This window comes from Rousettus aegyptiacus, unplaced genomic scaffold (assembly GCF_014176215.1).
Source record: "Rousettus aegyptiacus isolate mRouAeg1 unplaced genomic scaffold, mRouAeg1.p scaffold_m13_p_7, whole genome shotgun sequence".
Lineage (NCBI taxonomy): Eukaryota > Metazoa > Chordata > Mammalia > Chiroptera > Pteropodidae > Rousettus > Rousettus aegyptiacus.
Window position 1 is genome coordinate 9,987,269 of NW_023416310.1, and position 20,840 is coordinate 10,008,108.

Below are 20,840 nucleotides of genomic sequence, written 5' to 3' on the forward strand. Positions count from 1 at the left end.
ATACCATCATGACACTTTGGATTTTAAAGCAAAACCCAGTTTGAGATCAAAATATTTTTTATCACACAACACATACATATAATTCTTTTATATACATATATTTTGAAAATTTATATACCTCCCTCCCAATAAAGATTAAAAAAGGAATCTTGGTCCAAATGTGTCCTTACCACTTCATAGCCACACAAAGTTCTCCATCTTAACATGGCAAAATTCATAATAATGTTTTGGTACAGTCCGTTTTAACCATTTTCAATTTCTAAATGTTTCTTTTAAAATCCCTAAATTTGGACACAATCCCTTCATTATTCTATAAGTACTTCATAGGATTTCATGTTGCCCTGGACTCTATGCCTTTTACATTCTTTTCTTAAATTGACATTTCTGATCTCACTGGCTCAAACTTTATATTTTATAGCCCTTATATTTTCTAGACCTCCCACTCCATTACGGCCTCAATTTCTTCTAAGCACTGTTTCCCACGTCTAATGGCAAGCTTCAAGATATTGCTAACATGTTACTGGAAATATCTAACATTTATGCAACTTTCTAATTTCTTAAGAATGCTACAAATTTAAATCCTACCAGCTTGACAATGTTTCCACATAATTTTGACTTCTTAATTCAATTTGTAAACATACATTAAATATTAACCCCTAAAGTTTGGGCTCAATGTACCAGTTAGTCATTTAAAAAAGTGATCTTCCATGGAACATGTTATCTGTATCCCAAGAACAGATTATCCTTATTAAATGTTCTATTAAAGCCAAAATTACAATGGTTTTATTATTTAGGATGAAAATAGCTCAAAAAATTGATTATTATTCTGCTATCCTAAAGAAAGCATAATGGACAATTTTTATATGTGACAATTGTGGTAGAGTAGAAACAGTATATGATTTAGATTCAGAATATGAATTGACAGTTTGACTCTTGCAAGTTGTCTATCCCCTAAATCTTAATTTACTTATCTCTTGTTGATGAGATAATGTGTCCAAAAGTGCTTTGTGAGCTATTAATTAAAAGTAATCACCAAATACCAGTTATCATTAAGAGCATCATTATAGACTACTCTTGAAAGAAGAACAGATATTTTTGGAGGCTCTTGTGGGACTCAGTGTTTCTCTCTCTCATGTCTGCTTTTGTTAGTATTTCAGTTCCCTGCCTTGCTGTCACGTTAAATATCATCTGACTGGATCATAATGGTACCACTTCTAACCTTTATAATTTGATTGCTTTTAATGTACAGTAATCTATAGCCTCAGATATCCAAGTATAGTAGACTTGTAAAAGTAAACAGTCTCTAAGACGGAAGTTAACTATCTTTAACAAACACAAAAACACATTCTAAAGTTAGAATCCTTTCTTAGGAAAGCAATTTGGCACCATATATATGGATACATGTATCTCTTGAATCAGTCTCACCAACTTTGGGAATCAATCCTAAGATTAAAACCTAAATATAAAAAAAGCTTTATGTACAAAGATGTTTGTATTAACATTGTTTGCAAATCCTGAAATTAGAAACTGCTTAATGGTCCCACAATAAATGATACAATCTGTTTCTAAAATGGAGTACCATATAGCTATTAAAGTGGATTACAGGGAATATCTGTTTGTAATAAGAAGTTTTTATATAGCAATGTTAGGATTGAAAGGAAATAAACCAAAGTCCATAAGTGATCTGAGTACACCAATTTTTCCCATCTATTTATCTGTATCTTATTACCTTTCTACAACAAATCTGTATAATCTATGAATAAGAGGGAGATTTTTATTAAGAAAAAACCACAACAGTATAGACAAGAAATTTTCTCAAAAATAAAGCACTGGAACTTTACCAAAGCCTTCTGCTTACTTCTACGTTTTTATCTGTTGTCCAAACAGATGAGGTCATAAGTTAAAGAACCTCTGGATAAATGTAAGGTCTCTTAGCTCTGTGGATCAATTCTTATGTTTGTGGAGATGATGCCCCAGTGCAGGGGTCAACACACTTTTTCTGTAAAGAGCTAGATGGTAAACATTTTCATTTTCAGCTTTGTGAATCTTTGTTGCAGCTTCTCGACTATGCCTTTTGAGCACAAAGGCAGCCACAGACGATAGCGAAATGAATGAGCACAGAGGTGTCCTAATAAAACTTTATCAACAGTACAATTTGAACTTCATATATTTTTCATGTGTCATGAAATTATTATTCCTCTTTTGATTCCAACCCCGCCCCCCTGCCCCCCAATCATTTAAAAATCTAAAAGCCAATCCTAGATAGTGGGCGAAAAAATACATCCCACCAAAAGGGGAAAAACAAAAACAAAAACAAAATGGGTGGTAGGCCAAATCTGGCCTACAGGCCAGTTTGCTGACCTCTGCTCTAGTGCATCTGCACTTCTGACTGCTCCACCAAACAAACAAACTCAAATGCAGATAAGTCACTTTTAACATGTGTATGTTTAAAATAATGACTAGAGATTTCAGGTTTATATTCAAATGGAGGGGATTTTATTATTTTCTTTAAATGACCAAGTAGGTTTCAGGGAAAAGACTTTAAAATGAAAAAAAATCTGACACAAGATTCAAATTTAGCCTCTTAGTTTAGGATGTAACCACTGAGTTCAATCATAATAAGGAAGAGAATGGAGAAAAAGTGGGCAAGACAATGGGACAGAAAGTAAATAAACACCATTTCAACGCTCTTGGAATAATCTCCATATTAGCAATAATAAAGCTGAAGGGGCAGGGTCAGCACACATGCCACTAAGTGGGACTATAAAACTTACACGAAATGCCAATTTGCTAAGTCTTACGCCCCGCTACAAATATTGGTATATGATGGCAAGGGAAATATAAAAATCTGTACATGAATTTAGCAACTTTACCTTAACAACTATAGGTATTAGAGAGGGAAAAAACCAATCTTTTCTTTTAACAAGCAACAGAATACCAGTTATAAAATATTGAATTGATTATGTTTACTTGAAGAAAACGCATCCAGAATTTACAGTACGCAGTACTGCTTGAGGTGCAGAGCCTGTCTTCAATTTTTTTGTCTGTGCTACTGAGCTGAAATCTCCAATATTATTCTTTTAAAAAAAAGCAATTAGATATTTGCTAATATAGAAGATACATAACAGAAATTCTTCTATGGGCAAGATCCCGTGTAATCTTGATGTAAAATTGAATTAAAAAGTTAGTTTTTGAGGTTATGATTGTTTTCTAGCAAAAGAACAGTATTATATTAAATCTAACAGTACAGGCATACTTCATTTTGGTTTTTTTTGCACTTCTCTTTATCGTGTTTCACAGATGTTGTATTTTTTTTTTTTTTTTAAACAAACTAAAGGCAAATCCCCGTACCAACAAAATGATTACTACTCACTTTATGAGGTATTTGCTTCATTGTGGTGGTCTGGAAACAAACCCAAAATATCACTGAGGTATGCTTGAAGTAGCCAATTTTCCTGTAAGCAGCATTATTACTTATTATGTGAAAAAAATATAAAGCACATCAAATAACGACTTGATTCAATTCTGTGAGTTTTCATACATACTAATGTATAATCCAAAAGGTTTCTAGTTTGTATGAAGAACCAAGAATATGCATTAAGAAGCATTTTATATCATTAAGAATACTAATTTTTCTCAGCATCTGATCCAATTCCTCACCATATGCCTATCATGAAAAATAAGGGGGAATCTCATTTAGAGTTACAATAAATGGTATCGAAACACTTCCTACCACCATGTGACACTAATCACATTTTCGTATTATGATTACCTTTATTTTAAGGCCATAGTAGAAATTAAACTCAGGCGTCTAAGGGGCTAGGAGTAGTTGTCTTAGCCACCTAAATGCTAAATATTGAATGAGAAAAAAATTTACATTTTATGAAATGTAACTTCAGATCATGAAATCAACCAATCAATACCTGGAGAATAACTATAAATGCCTTCATACATATGAAAATATGATGCTTGTTTTAATAGAAAGACAATGAATATGACTTTTAGACTTTTTGTACTGCTAGACACTTATCAACATAAAATGACTTACAGCTACTTTCCATTGGCACTACTTCTACCAATTAGTCCTCTAATACCATGGGGCTGTTACTATCTTGTGCATCAATTACAGAAACAAAATTACATGAAAATTTAATTCATGTAAGTCAGTAACAAAGAGTAACTTAAGTTGCTTACAAAATATTCTTGGTAGTCATCCTCCTTGTACTGTTTTTAACAAACATAATCACATTGACATTAGTGGTATCCATTGCAAGCAAAAAGATGCTAAAGTCTCCTCAGCATATTAAATCACTTTTGTAAATTTGCCACCTAAATACATTTGTTTAGCAATGTCTTTTCTTATCCATATGACAAAGGTAAAGCTAAACCCAGATTTAAGTCATATGAGAAGTTTCTACTAATCACCATCAACACCTAGTAATGTGTTATTTTTCTGGGGGCACGAACTGAATCATATACTTTTCCCAGTGGTGTTAGACAAGTCAATTAACTAATGGTTGAGCCAAAATCCACATTACTTTTAGATATGTGCTACTTGTTTGTCCACGTACTTCATAGGGGAATTGTGTATGTTTGGTTTTACTAGCATAAAGAACAGTATTACTGATTTGACTATGTTTAGGAAAAGTCAAGTTTGAAGTTTTGAATGAAATTTGGCAAAAATAAGTGTTGTCTGTATATAGACTCCCACAAACTGGAAATCTTTAAAGGCCCTGGCTCAAATCTTCTAAGGTTAGAAATTAATTATTTCAGCACCAGCACTTAGACATTAAAAAAATTACCAAACATTTCTGTGCAAGAATGCTTTAGCTTTGAGGATCTCACGGAAATATTCTCGAGTAAGCAAAATAGGATAAATACACATACACTTACATATATCAATCTTATACAAGATACTTACATACACACATATATAAATCTAATGCAAGATTTTTTCCTTAAAATTCTCTGAAAGGTGAATCACCATATATACTTGAGTCATTACAACGTCTCTTGTATTACAAGTCATTTTCTCAATTGATCTTTTTGAGAAATAAAATACTGCTTAGGAAAATTCCTTAGTTTGAAAAACAAAATACTGTTTAGAGACTATCTGCACACTAAACAACCTCAATCAATGCTAGTTTTGGATGCCTTTGGATACTACCTGAAAGAAGCAGATGAAATAACTTAGGTGGTAATGACATGACATGCTTTTATAAAGAGATAATGCAAAGTGGCTCTGCTCTAATGAGTTAAAGACACATGTGAAATGTCAAAGATGTATTACAAAATGAACCCCCAAAAGCAGTATTTCCAAATTAATGTGATTTTGTTACTTGCTATGCCATCATCGTAAAAGTGGACTAAGCAGACATCATCTGCTACGTGATGTAATGTAATATTAAATAGATGCTCACTTCTGAAGAATTATTGACTAAACAAAACACAACACTAAACTTCAACCTACCTGATAAAGCTGCTAGAACTAAATAGTACTGGTTAATTAGAAACATGAGAGAGAGAAGATCAATATGAACAGATGATAAAAGAAAGTAACTGCCTAATCCAGAATATGGAGAAAAAGAAAAATCACCTGGTTTCACTAACATATCTATGGCATGAAATTTTAAGAGAGCAGAGGAGAAAGACTATTATATAGACTAAGAGGCTTAAATGTCAAAATACTGTGTAAACCGAGCTTGAATCCTCATTCTAAAAAATCAACTATAAAAATGACATTTTTTTGAGAAAATCAGGGAAATCTAAATACAGAATGGGTATTAGATAATGTTAAGGAATGTTGTTAGCTGTGATAATAGCAAAGGGATTGTATTTTCTAATAAGTCCTATCAGTAAAAGAATGTACGCTTAAACTAGCATGTTTTCTGGGATTTGCTTTGAAATACTACTTTAAAAAGTAAAATATAGTCTACGGCCATGCCACCCTGTACATGCCCATTCTTGTCTGATCTTGGAAGCTAAGCAGGGCTGGGCCTGGTTAGTACTTGGATGGGAGATCACCTAGGAATACTAGGTGCCGTAAGCAGTTAAAAAAAAAAAAAAAAGGGAAAATATGGGTATAAAGATTTCTTACAAACAATATGACAGAAGACCATGTGAAGCCACAGTTATTTAAGCTGGGCCTTGAAGGAGAGGTAGAATTTGGACAAATATTTAAAAAACAAGCAAACAAAAAACAACAAAATATTCATAAACTGCAGATTGTAGAGGACCCAAGTTACTCTCCACATGTTTAACTTAGGGTCCAAGCTACTGTATAAACTTAATGTCACTTATTACCTAATCATTATTTTTGATAAGTAGTATGTGAAATTTTTTCCCTAAAAACTGTTTTCCAAGTGAACCCAAACCTCTTTGAACTACTTTTATCAGACAACATTCCCCAAAGAGAACAAGAGAATTTACTGAACACACAATTTTATGCCCGAGATCATACTAGGTACATAACATCTAAGTCACTACAATCGAGCAAAGTAGGTACTGTAGTCTCACTTTACAAATAAAGAAATCGTGGTCAACCCTACCCTAAGAGCCAAAGCTACTGAAACGGCAAAGGATTCAATACTATCAATACTATCAAAACTGAAAAAGCTTCAAGCTGTTTTCCATACCAACCAAGCATAAACTATCACTCAGGTGGTATGTTAATTATACAGCTCTCTAAAAGCTGAAGCTTCTCTAGTTTTTAGCATTTGTCTCTTTATATGCAAATCCTACAATCCCTCCAAGTTTAGCTTAAAGGCCACTTTCTTCACTAAAATCTACCCCGAGTAATCTTTCTTAATTTTATGGCATTTAATTGGCATTTCTCAATGCATTAATAACACTATGACTTGACCATTAGACTTTAAAATTTCTGTAAATCAGAATAAGGATAGAAAAAATATTTAACGCAACTCGGCAAACTGTTCTAGTTATGCCACTGTTCAATAAAATATTAACGGTAATGAGGGAGGGGACCAAAAAGAAATACTGTAAGAGAAAAACTGATAAAATTATCAGCTATGCACCCATTACAAAACATGAGACAGAAGTAGTTACGTATGTAGGAAGTAAAATGGCAAGGTGAGAGACAGTCTGTTTCTATCATCCCATTTTTGAAAAAACATGATACAAACATACTTGTATATGCATATATGGAAAATAATCAAGAGTGACACTTGTGTTATTAGTGGTCACATCTGGGGGAAAAAGCATGCATGACTTTTATTTTACATTGTATAGTTCTTTACTCTGAATATGTTAAATATTTAAAATGTTAAATGAATGGATAAAGGTGTGATAGATATATACACACTAGAATATTATTCAGCAATAAAAAATAATGAAACCTGCTGTACAACTGAAATATAATATTGTATGTCAACTGTAAGTGAAAAAAAAAAAAGAGCAAAATCTTGCCATTTGAGATAACATGGATGGACCTAGAGGGTATTATGCAAAGTGAAGTCAGAGAAAGACAAATACCATTATTATTTAACTTGCATGTGAAATCTAAAAAGCCAAAATAAATTAATAAAAGGAAACAAAACAGAAAACAGACCCATAGAGAGGACAAGGTGATGGTTGCCAAAGTGGAGAGCATGGGGAATGGGAATTAAAAAAACAAAATATGTATTAAAAATCACTAAACACATTTATATAGTTCTTAGAGTCAAATTAGATTGAAAATCAATGGCCTTATGTATGGTAGAATGCAAATATTTCATAAATAGACCTATATATAAGCTATGTATCATGACTTATAACCTAGGCATCACTTAAAAGAGAAATATTCACTTTTGTGAACTTCTAAGAGTTTTTAAGGAAATATAAAGGAATCTACATGTATACCCAATACCTACTATAGTAAATATCTCTAGCCACACCTTCATAACATTTGGGTCTTAAAAAAGATAATTTGCAGATCTAAATATTCTCTCATTACCTGATTGAAAGGAACCACACTGTGCCATTATCACTTACTTTTCTAATCATTTCATCTAAGTTCTGCCCTACTCTTTGATATATTCATCAAAGTGTAAAAAAAATATGGAGCCAACCAAATCATTTAAAATCCTTAACATATTTGACAGTATGCTGTGATAAAACATGATTTACATTACTTCTAGCTTTCACAGTATTCCACAAAATTGTTTTTTGATTTCTAAATATTCTCTTACAAGTTAGGGGGAAAAAGGTGAACTGGTTTAAAAAAATTTGCCGTTCATTACTTCTACCACCCAAGACTATTGCTGATCTGAATTCAGAAAATCCCAACAGAAGCCACCCTACTCCAGTTCTACACTGTTTCATTCCTAACAGCAATGTGAATAAAAAAGATGAATTACTAAAGCAAGTCAACTCTGGTGCCCAGAAGGTTTAACCACCAGGGATAAAATACACATTGAGATTTTGGGGCAAGGGGAGTCAGATAAGGGTAAAAGCTGTCAATATATGGAGATGGAAGGAAATTTACTTTGGGTGGTGAACACACAATGCAATATATATTATATAGTGTGTTGTTGAATTGTATACTTAAGACTTATTTGATTTTATTAACCAATGTCACCCCAATCATTTTAATAAAAAAAATTAGAAAGGAGTACTAAATTATATACCCCCAAAAAGAGTCTGTGGTATATTCTTGAGTACAATTTAAATGAAATTTACTCTTCATTTAAGTAAAAAATTTTGGAAGGCACACTATCTCATAGAAAATACACACAATAAACAAAACTAATCTTATAATAATGAAGCAAATATTGAACAACAAAAATAGTAAGTATACTCTCAGTTTAACTTCTGACAATACAAAGATAAAAAGTATACAGTAAATTACATAAAATTCTCATTATCCATAGAAAAGTATCATACAAATTCCTTGGAAGCAACCTCATCTCTAGTACTAAGCTGTAAAAGAAATTTCTTAATATGGAGTATTATAGAGGACACAGTTATAACAAAATATCTTCAATGACATTCTCTTAACAGATGCAAGGTTTCATAATCTCATTTTTTATAGTCAGTCCCTCAAGGAAAGTCAGTTGCCAATCCAGGGAAAATAATTCCACAGTAATTCTATAAAGGTTCCAGGACAATATTGTCTAAATCTTCCTAAATCATAATCTTGGATTTCCAAAGTTTTTCAGGACTGCCCAAATTACATAAAACCCTTATCTGGTGGAGGGCCTACCTATCTCTCCAGTCTTATCTCTTCTATTCTCCCTACCTCCACTTTAAGTTCTGCCATCCCTCTGGCTGAACGCCTTTCCACCCATCTCTTGTCTAAATTAACTTCTCTAAGTCTTTTTACACTCGCCTTTACCCCTTCTGGAAAGCTTTTCCTGACCCCTGCAGTGTCCGCCTGCGTGAATCCACGCAGCACCTTGGCGGCACTTAGTGTACTGCACTTTAATCACAAGTTTAATCATTTTCCTCTCCACTTGACTATAAACTCCCTAAAAACAAGGGATAACTTAGCACCAACATCTTAGGACAGTCTGGCCTGCAAACCTCAAAAAAATGTGTAAGTTTTTGGTAGTTCAGCTTGACGAAAGGATACAATTTAAATATCCACAGCAACAAATGGATTGAATGTTCATCAAATATTAACTCCATAAATACCTTCTCAATCAGACTTATAAATATTAGCAAATAATTTTATCTTTGGCAAGACCCTAGAGTACTCCCATTGTTGCTATTGTGGGAGCCACATAATTTAAGGGGCTTTCCTTTGGATGAAAATTTCAACTGCGACAAGATCCAAGCAAACATCTGTAGGCAAAACTTGGAGCTATCATCCTCTCTAAACCTCAAAGCTTAATTCTGTTTATGTTGAATTGGGTTTTAAATATCTAGGCTTTACCATTAAAAAAAAAAAAAAACCCTTAATATTTTGCATTTATCACTTTCATGCTGAAAGTGATAAAGTATGATGTAGATGTTAATAAATGACCTAGTCACTGAAATGGAAGACACGAGTAGCTCTTTATACATAATTCTTTTTTGGTATTAAACAAAATTACACAATACATTCCATATTTTCTTCTACAATTTTGCCTCATTTGACTACCTAGCAAAACCTATACTTAGGGTCAAGTCACCCTGTGTCTACTACTTATCTTCTGTAATGTCTGAATGAATAATACCAGTTACACCTTTCATAGTCAAGACTATCTCCCACCAAGCACTGAGAAGTCTTTCAGAAAGTGCCTAAAATCAGAGACCACCACTTTAAGATGTAGAACTTGCTACTCTTGATATAAGAGGTCTACTACAAAAGAAATTACAAAGATCTATCCTCGAAATAGGATCTCAACATACTTGTTTTTTTTTTCCGGAATAAGAAAAAATGTACCCCCTCCCCCGCCCCCCAACACACACCATTTTTGTACGTTGGCAGCCACTTGCCGGTTTTATTCTAGATAGGTATTAAATGGTTGTCTAGTGTCATTTTATAGTCAATTTCAAGAAATCCCTTCCAGGAAACAGATTTTTAGAGGTTTTTGTAGTTCAAATATACATGTTGCCCTGGGTAGGCAGGTGATGACTTTTTTTTTTTTGGTCCCATTTGCAATCGATCAAAGTATTCTGACACTCCAACTACCTCTCCTCCCTTCTTTCACACTTCTTCCCCATTTTTTCTACTTGGCAGCTATCGTGAAATCCTGGGATATGCACAGAAGGTATACAGATTTGGATGTTTTCCAATACTCTAAATTCTTTTCTCTCTCCACGAGAATAGTAAGAGAATAAGAAGTTAGATGAAAATTTGTGATATGTGGACTGAAAACAGACGAGATTACAGTGGTTAAATTTGCTGAGGTGGAATATATGAAAGAAATTATCTGTTTGCCGACATGCTTGACTAACCAATTCTTTTTAATCCTTTAAAGTACTTAATATAAAAAGTCAGGTGAGGGTCAAATAACACTTTTTGTTAAAAAAAAAAAAAAGTCCTCAAAAGACAAAAATTTCCAATTTCATTTAGAATTATGACCCTCTGGAAGGTGACACCTGTGTTTAATTAGGCAAGTCTTCAATTTTTCATTTATAAAGAAGTTAGATCTTTTGAATTACTGGAAGAAAAAAGTCACCTTAAGTAAAAAATACATTAACCTTATGTCTCTCAACATACAGCTACTGAAACATCGTGCATACACTTATGACTCAATGCTACAGTGTTTCACTAGAGAAGCTTCAAAGTATTTCTCTGTAAATTCACGTTCTCCACTACAAAAGCAATAAATAAATTTTAAATGAAATTTCGTTTAAATTTTGTTTATATTGCTAAACAAAAATCACTTAAAATATTAGCATCTAAGAGATAGGGTTTAAGGAAACCCTCTTCCCACATCAGCAGTTGGAAGTGAGAGACACAGGAATTAGACTGATGGCAATACAAACACTTTTATTACTGATAAAGCTATGCTGGAAAGCATAATTTAGACCTAGGTCAGCTGAGCTTCCTAATACCACACCCCATAATTACCCTAACCCAGTCACAGGTAGCACCAGACAACCACAGTTTTCCTCCAGAAAGGAGTAGAGTCTATGGTGGCCTCCTGAAGAAGCAGAACAAAGTGCTTTCTGCAGGGCGCAGACTCCCAAGGAGAAAAAGAAGAAAGGGGCTGAGCCACACTTGATCAGTTCCTCTTAGAAATTCGTCAAAGGGAAGAGTAAGGGGTGGGAAAATAATAGTAAGTAAGAAGACTATTTTAATGCCTTCTTAAAAACAGCAAGAAATCTAGCTAACATGTCATAAACCAATTTACCCAGTTATAAGTACAATTTTTATCTTAATTATATCTGTCAGTAAAACGGCCTCAAACTGTGAAGGCCAGGCAGCTGAAGTCATGAGATACAAACGTGCAAATGTTTAAAGTATCCAAGTCTTAAGAAAACTAAAAAAATACAGAAAACTTTACTATCTTAGAAACTCAGCAAGTTTAAAGCTCTTTGAATTAAGGAGTATGTAGACTTCAGCTCAGGAGACAGGAACCAACCTAAAAATTATGAAGAGCCTGTCAGTATCTATAAAAAGGAGAGTCTGGTCACTGAGAAGATTGGCTTTGGATTCCATACCTGGCCCAAATCTCTGATCAGCTAGGATAAGTACCTACACAGAAAGACAAATTCTCTTTGAAAGATTTATAAACAAGTATAGAAGATTTAAGAGACCCCAAATCCTATTATTAGTAAGTGTTAAGACTACATTATTTGGTTTATATACTTGTAATGCATTAAAAAATTTGGCTTATTAAAATGACAACCTTGTAAGTCCAACTTAAATATGGCAGTAATTTAGACTTTTAAAAAGTTGAAATCTTACTAAATATTGGAACATCTAAGAGAAATCTGGACTCAAATTAAGAAAACCGTGTATTAAAATTAAACATAGTTTTTGTTTGAAAATGTTTAACAGCAAACCTAACTCGAAAATAAAATAGCTAGACTTGTACGAATAAGAAAACTGAGCTTAAAAAATACTAAACTTGAAAGCTTAAGAACCATGATTCTGATATGTAACTTTTAAAATTAAAAGTAAACCTTTTCTGAGCACAAAAACCGCCCTCAAGGACATCAAGACAATTCTAAATAACTTAATTTCACCAAAAATTAGGCTTTTAAAGGCATTCCTGCAGGAGGGAAAATGCCAAGAACTATTTACGATGACCATGCAGATAAAGCGAATAATTTTTGAAAAGCAGGATCTCAAAAAACTAAGAACAGAAACTCAGCCAAATAAAAATATTTCTTTAACAGGATTCCTATCTAGATTTCCTTAAACCATCTTCGAATACTCCAGGGTCACATGGTGTAGTCTTCCATTAAACACGCATCTTAGCGGTAAACAAGCTTTTAAAATGCTTAGGTAACTCCCTTTATTAAAACTGTCTTCCTGAAACACAATATCTTTACAGGCCTTACTTTTCTCTTAAGCATTTAAAAGTATTTTTCTAAATAAAGCTTTCCTAAAAATCTTAGTTAAAAAACAAAACAAACCTCTCGCCAGTTTTAAAAATCTTACAAAGCACTAATTCCTGATTTTAACTGACAGGATTATCTTATTACACCTAATATGTTCGCAATACTACTCCCTCAAAAAAGTTTAAATATGTTAGATTGAAAAACTAAGTTAAGAAAGTGGGTCTTCCCTAGCTATGTTCTCAGAAGTAGCACTAACTTTTTTACAAGCGAGTTTGGGCATAAAACTTTAAACAATGTTTCCCCCAAATGTGGCCCAATCCAGATACCAAACTTCGGAGAAAACGTGTGAAGCCTCGACTCTTTCCGTTGGCTTTAATTTACATATTTTTTTAAGTAGCGAAACTGTTCCAATAACAAAAACAAACCATTCTCCCCTAATGGCACCTAACGAGTCGAACCCAAGTCGCTGTTTGTTTCGTCCCCACACCTGTCTACCGCAAGCTTTTCCTGGACACGCTCGGGCCCTGGACAATTCCCACGCTTGTTTTCAGAAACCCACTCCTTCCTCTTCGCCCACTTCCAGCTCGCACGCGTCTCTGGACCCACCCAGCCTCTCCCCGCTTTCCGAATCCGAGGGCCGGGCGGACGGACAGCTCGGTCTCTAACCCCGAGCGCGGCGAAACCAAACAGCCCGGTGGTCCCCCCGCTGCCCGCAGCGCCGCGAGGCTGCGGTGTGGGGGAAGGAAGGAAGCGCGAAAGCCGAGATCCCCCCGCGCCCGGCGCACACCCCCTTCCGGCACCCCTCCCCCTGCATTGTGCGAGCGGGCCCCAGGCCGCAGCCATCCGCGGCGCCCCGCAGGCCCCGTCCGCCGCCCACCCGCGGGCTGCTCCCGCCGGGGCCGACACACAAAGCCCGGGGAGCCAGCCCCTGCGGCGCCAGAGCGCGGGGAGAGGGGGCAAGCGCGGACTGACTTACGGGGCTGCTGCGGCCGCGCTGCCTCAGCCGGGGACACCGACCGTTGGGCGCACGGCGGCGTCGCTCGTACACGTCCTCCCCTCCTCCGCCTTCGGTGGCGGCAATATCTTCTTTCTCCACCTACCTCCCTCCCCCCCACCCCACCTCCTCCTTCTCCTCCCCCTCCTCCTCCGAACCACCGAAGTACCGAGGGTGAGACACAGAGACTCACAACAACATGGCTGCCGCCGCTGCCTCCCCTCCCCTCCCCCCGCCCACCGGGCGCGCGCAATGCACTCCGGGAGGAGGGGGAGGGTAGGGGGAGCACTCACCGAGGTGCGGCTCCTCTCAGCGGCTTCCGTCGCTTCTCCCGCGCTCCCGGCGCCGGCCGGCGGCAGCTCTGCGCGTGCGCACGCCCTCTGCGCTCGCGCGTCTCGTTCGTGCCTCCGGCGTGCGCTCCCCCGCCCTCGCCTCGCGGGCTCGCCGCTGGGTCTGGGCTTGGCGGCCGCCCGCGACGCGAACGCGCGCCGGACTTGGGCGGCGCAGGCGTGGTCTTCTGAGTGCTGGGTTCGGCTGTCTTCCCGCGTGGGGCCTCGACTTCCGAATTAGCTGACTCTCCTCTTCCTCCCCGGTAGCTCATTGTTCTCCCCCAGTGCGATGTACTGCGGACTGCTCCTCCTCTCCTTCCGGGGTGCTGGCAGTAATCCAGGCCTTTAGGTTTCACCCTTGCCCTCTCCCCGCAGCAAGACGATGGAGATGCATCTTGGGTAGAAACGTGAACCCCTCAACTGTCCTTCTAGTCGTTGCCTCCTGGGCGAGTGGAGCCAGCTCAGCAAATTGCTGGCCGCAGTAGGTGGCCTGGATAAATACAAAGGAAACAGGTCGTTAGTGGCTGATTTTCATCACTCGCAGCCCACCCTCGCCAGGCACACTCCCCTTCGCAGTTGAAGACTCCAAGCCTCGCTGCAGGCCTGACCAGGCTCGGTGGCTTTGGTGGTGGCGATTCCAGGCTTGAGACCCAACTCAAGGTGGCTTCTCCCAGGCACACAACTGTAAAGTGGCGCTGCATCCAACTTGTTTTCCATGGTTTGCACAGCTCCTGGCTCTCCTGACATTCTGTACTTGGGAAACCTAAAGCGTGCCTTGCGATAGACCTTTGCTGCATCTTCCTGGGTGACTGTAACCTCCGTGAGGGCCTACAGGGGCCACTTCCGTTTTGGCCATACTGTATTTCCCGGTACCTGGGCTATAGTATAGTGTTTAATAATCACATGATGAATGCATGAGCTCTTCTGTTTTAAAAAATTACCAAAAAACATATGGCATTGGAATCTACCTCAAGCTTTTACCTCTGGCCTTAATTTTGGGCAATATTAGATGTTTCCACTTGAATGTTCTTCCAGGCACCAAACATGTTAAAAACTGAACTTATCCCTCACCCCGAACTTTTGCATTATCTCAATAGTTGGTGGTTCTGCCACCTATTCAGTTTCCCCAAGCTAGATTTTGAACTATCCTTGTCTCTTTCTTATACCCCTCTTCCCATATAGGCAACTCGCCAAGGCTTGCAGATTTTTCCTTCCTGAATATTTCCGAAGACATTCTTTTACTCTGCTTCCCAGGTCTGGATTTCTGTAGCAGGCTCTTACTTGGCCTTCCTGAATTCAGCCTTACTTCCTCAGGTTAGTTCTGATCACTGCCATTTAAAATGGAAATCTGATTCCTGGCGCTCATGCCTGTTGTTCAGCCATCCCATTGCTTCCTGTTACCCACACCTGCATTTCCTAAGTGTGTTCTGCTCAGTGCTAATAGATATTACTTTAAGAAATGTCCCATGATCAAGTAAATATGGGAGACACTGGGATGGACATATTTTGCTGGCTTTCTCTTTCTCTTCCCATTGGGCTGAGAATAGCAGAGTTTATATACAATTGTTTAATCCAGGTGAAAATAGGTAGAGCTATCAGAGACCTTTCCTCAGAATTCAGAATTGAGACTAAGAAACTCGAGTCTTCCTCTGGGAAGTCTCCGGGCCAACTTCTCCCACCGGGTGGACAGGGAACCTATAGAGAAGAGTAGAAGTTGAGAAAGAAAAGGAGAGTCCTGATGATGTTTCTCCTCCGGTTTCTTCTGCACCTTGCTGGATGCCTCTACCCTTGGATTCTGTAACACATGCCTGGATCCTTATAATAAATTCTGCTTTTTGCTTAAGTTAGATGAAGTGAGTTTCTGTTACAACTAAGAGTCCTAACTAAAAGTCATGTTTATAATACAGTGATTATTTATTTAGTGCTTACAGTATGCAAGCACTAAAGCACTTTCCATCCATTGTCTTATTTAATGCTCCCAACGTCCCCATGAGCAGGGTAGTTTCATGGGCATGTGACCTGTTCAATTAGACAAGGCCTCAAGCTTTAGAAGGGTTCTGCCATTGGTTTAATGCTCTGTTGTCGCCATCTAGAAAGTCTTAGTTTTTGGAAAAGAGAGCTTTCATTTTCATTTTACACTAGGCTCTACATATATAGCCCATTCTGTCTATGAGGTATTATCTCTATTTGACAAAAAGCTTTACCATTAGACTTCTTAGCACATTTAAAATCAAAATATGCATTATAAATGCATTATAAATATCCAAGTGAGAGACATAGTGTGCAACATTTCCCAAATTTTGTTCTAGAAGACTTTTTTCATGAAAAAATTTTGTGCTCTGCAGAACACAGATTAAAGCCTGACTAGTGATCTGACTCCACTTATCTCCAGCTCCTGATTCCCTAAGTATGGTGAGCAGTTTCTTGCCTCTGTGCCTTCACATATGCTTTGCAATCTGGCCTTGCCCATTTAGCACCTTCTCATTATAATTGGCTTCTTTTGTAGATTTACCTACAAAGAAAGAATGCACTCCTTAGCTACTATAAATATTAGTTAAAGTGGATATTGTAATTGACTGCCTGACAGTAATTCTAATCATTAGGAGAGCTAGTTAGAAATGCAGAATCTTGGCCCCACTCCAGAACTCTTGATTCAGAATCTGCATTTTAACAAGGTTCTCGGGCAGTTCTATACAATAAAGTTTAAGAAGCATTGGTAAACCATTCATAGTAATTCCGCCTGACTCGATAGGAACTGGTTCAGTAATGGGTATGTCATCCATTCTGGGCCAGTGAGCACAAAGAGATACATACCAACACAAAGCATCTGGGAGAAAAAAGCCAGCGTCCTTCTTTTTCTGGATAGCAACAAGAGAGCGTGTTGCCCCAGTTCCTGCTGACAGGACTCTTGTGATCACCGGGAACCCAGACTGTTGCCAATACCGCTCGTAGCCTACCCAGGGTATTGGTTCTCCCCTTCTTTAGTAACAGGTCCTGTGGATTTTCCTGTGGGCTGGAGGAGGCATAGAATGAAATGAGTGTCCTGACTTTGCAGCCATGCACGTTGCATCTTAGGGATGTGCCTGCATGGCCTATTGAGACAAGTGGTTCTCAACCAGAGGTGCATATTAGAAGCCCTTGGAGAACAGTTAAAATACATCAACTCTCAGGCCCCACCCCAGATATTTTGATTTCGTGGGTGTAAGCTGAAGCTCAGATATTGATATTTTTATAAAGCTCCTCGGAGATTTATAATATGTCACTATTGAGAACCACCTGTTTAGACAGATCACATCTTAGAGCATGATGCCATTTTAATATTCCCTTTGCAAATGTCCCCTTTCCACTGGGACTGCTTATGAAATTTCTTATATACTGTTTTTATAACTTTTTTTTTATAACAAGAAATACAGAAAAGTTCACATCATCCCAATTTTAATATCACCGATATACTAATATCCAAATTTGGTGAGCATCATCATTATGTGCATAGATACAGATAGAGGATGGATGCGAGCTACATAGAGTCATGATAACAGGAATAGGCTCAATCTGCACGTGCTATTTTAAAATACAGTGTTGAATTTAGTCTTACTTAAATTTAATGAAAAATAACTGAAGGAACTGCACAGATGCATATTTCTTCGTTGCAAGAGAGATTGATTTACAAAAGGTTTCCCAAAGGTTAAACAAAATTATAGGAATCATTAATAAGACAGTAACGTTTTCAAACTATATTCATCAATGTTGGTCAATATTGAGTTTCTCTGTTCTTATGGAAAAATCTAAAAAGCGCGAAAGATTAGCACACTTTCACTTCCTTCTACCTCTTCCCTATACTTCCTAATTTTTTTGCTTATATTATTTTTCACTTCATCACTTTGTCAGGGTTTATACTTATTCACGTTCTATTTTTATCCCTCATTTACCCATTGATTTGTCTTCATTTCAGTATTTATTCTCTGTCTTTTGTGTGGTGTGCTCCTTTTTTTACTTCTTTGTAGTCTGTTTGCTTAACGGAAAGACCCCCTTTTTTTCTGGCTACTTGAGGGTACCATGGGCAGACCTGGCACACTTTCTTTGTGCTTTGACCTTATGAGGGTGAAATTCTTTTGATAGCTTTCTCTCTCATGTGGGACCAAAGTGTCTTCCCTTCAGAGCTATAGTCTGAATATTGGATATAGTTTTAAAGCGCTTTTCTGTAGCCTGAGGAAAGAGTCAGCACTAAGTCAAATTCTTGCCCGAAGGCCTAGATTCTCTGGAACATTTTTGGCCAAGGCCATGCCATCCAGGCCAGGGTCTCTTTTACTCGGTGGCTGTGGGCTTCATCTTGTTCTGTTAACTATGAGTGTCCGGGAAGATGGCAAACTATGGTGATGTCCACTTTGCTTCCTGGCTTGCCCTGTCATAGCAATCTGGTCCATTAGAGCCCTATCTCAGTCCTAAAACAAAGCGAGAGCCCTGACCAACATGGGCATAGTTATCAGGAGCCCCTTGACTCTTCCCAGACTGAGTCCAATTTCTTAAGGAATTATGTATTTGTGGAGGCTCGGTTTATATCAATTTCCCATTTTAGAAATTATGAGGAAATTTTCTTAGCTGTTCTTAGTCTGGGGACTGCATAACATGGAATACCCCTGATCTGCAAGTAAAATGTTCAGCCTCGAGCAGAACACTTCTCTAAACTTTTCTTTTCAATCTCAAAGTCATTTCCACAACTTCCTTCTGTCATTCTGATAGTTTTCTCAGGAGCAACATGGCATGTGAAGGCTTGAATTCCCCTCCTTTGCCCTAAAACCTTTGCAAAATAAAGACCCCACTGTTAGCTGAACATGGAGTACTTATTGTTCTCCCATGACAAGCAATAAAACAGTGGAGATCTGGATTGTAGTATGATTTGGGTTCTGGGAATAGTTACTTTAGCTTGGATAAGCTATGGTGGCTGTGGGTTTGTTTGCTTGTATTCTCTGAACTTTCACGTGGGAGTCCAGTGCTTTCGTGATCTTTTGTGTTCTACTGACCCCTCAAGGAGAAGCTAAGTGAATATTAGAGGGAGAGCCAGAGGCATTTCCCTGAGTGTGAACATGCCTGGACAGGGTAGGGTTCCCCCAGCTCGTTATGGTTTCCCAGGGGGAAAGTCCTGGCTATTCCTCGCACTTGGGCGTAGTGAAGAGTAGGGTTTCTCTTGGCCTACAATAAGGAAGTTTAGGTCCTAGATACAGGAAGATCCATGACTGTCCAATGTCTCTGGCTAAGGCAAAGGCAAAACTGGACCAGGAGACTGCACTCTCTCAGACATGCCACACTTCCATAATTCCCAGAGGATGTCTTGCATACCATTGGGGTGATTCTGAGGCTGTGAGTAGGTGAGTCAGGAAGTCAAATTATGTTTACAAATTCAAAGACAAATCACCATTAGCCCATGATGTCAAGGAAACTCTACTGGTATCTTATACTTTATAGACTTCCAGGAATGGAAATTTTGAAAGTAGATCATATTTTCCCATTTGGTCATTAAACTGAAGATGCATTCTCACAGGAAAAATATATACAAAATGTTCTAGAAAATTTCCCAGGACGCAGCAGACTTACTGTGGTATTTTGATTGATAATGTGGACAAAAAAGAGGAGCTGTAATAAAATCTAACCAAAAGTAAGCTCACTGGAGACTTGATCATAAATTCCTAACCGGACAGGTCACAGTGGGTAGTCACGCCCCAGGCGTAAACACTTCTTTAGTAAAAAGTTTAAGCAAGCTTTGTCTATTGTTCTTGTGCATCTAAGTTAATACACCTTTGAAATGTCGGAAATGATACTCTTTTCCGGACCCATCGACTATATAACTACCTTCAAGGGAGCACATAATCTTGTTCACTGTCTTAGACCTTGCTTTCTCCCACCTTCGCATCATCTTCCTTACGGTCCCTTTTTAATTCCAAAGGTATTAAACAAACTGCAAAACTGTCATTCTTCAGAGCATTTAGGATCTTGCTTCCAGTGTCGTTGTCAATTAGGCTCAAATGTAATCTTATAAAAATTCCCTACAGTTTGTATCCTAAAACGTGATGTAAGACATTGGTAAATGTTAACACAAGTAAGAGACAAAATAGGACTTACATGCCTGTTAGTTTGAGAACTGACCCCTAAGTGAAACCATTAACCCATGGTAAATTCATGTTCTCTTAGGTCACCATGGTAATGGAAATGATTCAGCTTTTTGTGAGACAAAACATGTATATCGAAAATGTAATTTATATAGGAAATAATTTTTTTTTTAGTTTTCATACTTAGTTTTACAAAATGAATGCTCTTCTGATTTTCACCCTTTTTCTGTGTTTTCTGTGAATGGTGATTTATTTAATTATGTGCAATAAATAGTGGATCAAGTAAAAAAAATCTACAGGTTTGGATGTTTCTTACGTTGACAACAATAAGAAATATATATTTGGTTTTCATCGTCATTCCTGGCAAAGAGCTCCCAAAACCCTTGGAATTTCTTGAGTGAAAAGAGAGATAAAGGCGTCTTTTGTTATCCCGAACAAGTCTTTTTTTTTTTTTCAACCACACCTGAGTTAATGTTA

The 20,840-nt window shown here is 37.7% G+C and overlaps 1 protein-coding gene and 1 pseudogene across 13 annotated transcripts in view; one reads left to right on the forward strand and one right to left on the reverse strand.

Annotated features, from left to right (window-relative positions):
• The window catches only part of PUM2 (pumilio RNA binding family member 2), a 77,661-nt gene extending 63,365 nt beyond the window's left edge, over nucleotides 1-14,296 (reverse strand). For 4 of the 13 annotated variants that reach the window (XM_036225197.1, XM_016144764.2, XM_036225196.1 and 1 more), the window contains exon 1: nucleotides 13,913-14,158. The gene's annotated coding sequence lies outside the window, so the exon portion shown is untranslated. Of the gene's footprint in view, nucleotides 1-13,912; nucleotides 14,159-14,223 lie in introns of those variants that run through there. The other 9 variants (XM_036225193.1, XM_036225190.1, XM_036225194.1 and 6 more) reach the window with 5 other exon arrangements.
• LOC118606007 lies at nucleotides 5,931-6,049 on the forward strand (annotated as a pseudogene).
• Nucleotides 14,297-20,840: the final 6,544 nt, after the last annotated feature.